Genomic DNA, 1,055 nt, shown 5'->3' on the forward strand with positions numbered 1-1,055 from the left:
AAAAAGACAACATCAAAACCTCCAACAAGTAATCGCCTTGCAGATGCCCTAGTGACACAACTAAAGACCTCAGGGCACAAATCAGCTTTTCTGCTCCATACCTGCTGTTATTTTAAGAAGGGGACAGGCGGAGGAAGAAAAGAGACTAATCCTTTTGTAGGCAGCTCGACAACACTGCTACCCAACTCAAAACTCACCGCTCCGTGCCCTGTTCCACCGTGAGCGGGACAAACCCGACCCGGCAGAGGAGGGTAAGGGGCTGTCAGGCTCCTAAGCATGGGAGCAAAGGCAGCCCTGCAAACCTCCGTGTTGCTTCTGTAAAGGAAAGCATACTTGGAAGATAAACCCTCCATCTTCTCACCTCAGGAGTTGCCGCTGGTACCCGTTTGCAGCTGAGGGCAGGCTGCCGACAGCACACGCTCTCCCCTTCACAGATTCCCGGTGCCGCACCCACAGCTCCCTACCAGAGCCCCGCAGTCGGACGGACACACACGCCCTGAAGCAGGACAACAGACCGAGCCCAGCGGGTGCTCACCTGGGCGGGAGCCGGCACCTCCCGGGCGTGGTGCGGTCCGAGCTGCTCCGGGCCGGCAGTCCCCTTCCTCGCAGAGGCTCCTCACCCAGGCACGGCCTAAGACGAAGCGAAAGGTGAGGCACCAACCGGCAACGCTACACCCCGCTCTGCCCTGCCGCCGCCATCGCCGCCGTCCCCTCTCCGCGCGGTAAGTATCAGCCACGCCGCCCCAACCAGCAGGGGGCGCCGACGCCGGGAAACGTAGTTTGGGAAGCGGCGCGATGGCCCGTTGGGCTCTCTCATTTCTTCCTGTGCGGGGGGAGGCGTGAGGAGGAGAAAGAAAGACATTCCTTTGTGCTCCTGAGGAAAGCACCTAACTTCCTAGCTGGTGCTGTCTCCTTTTGAAACCCCTCACAGAAGCCTTTCGTCCTCTGGCGTGCTCTCCCCTTGCTCCTCCACCAGCCGTCCCCTTCCCTTTCTCCCCCTCCTTTTTTCTCTTGCGTGGTAGCGCCGGGCAGGCCACGCGCTCGTGACGTCGCGC

General features: G+C 60.6%; 1 protein-coding gene across 1 annotated transcript in view; it reads right to left on the reverse strand.

Annotated features, from left to right (window-relative positions):
* Window positions 1-638, reverse strand: part of BBS9 (Bardet-Biedl syndrome 9) — a gene marked incomplete at its 3' end in the record, with an annotated part of 276,367 nt that extends 275,729 nt beyond the window's left edge. Inside the window, exon 1 of the mRNA XM_080611280.1 lies at window positions 536-638. The remainder of the gene's footprint in view (window positions 1-535) is intronic.
* Between the last annotated feature and the right edge of the window lie 417 nt (window positions 639-1,055).

This window comes from Psittacula echo (genome assembly GCF_963264785.1).
Source record: "Psittacula echo genome assembly, chromosome: 2".
NCBI classification, from domain to species: Eukaryota; Metazoa; Chordata; class Aves; order Psittaciformes; family Psittacidae; genus Psittacula; species Psittacula echo.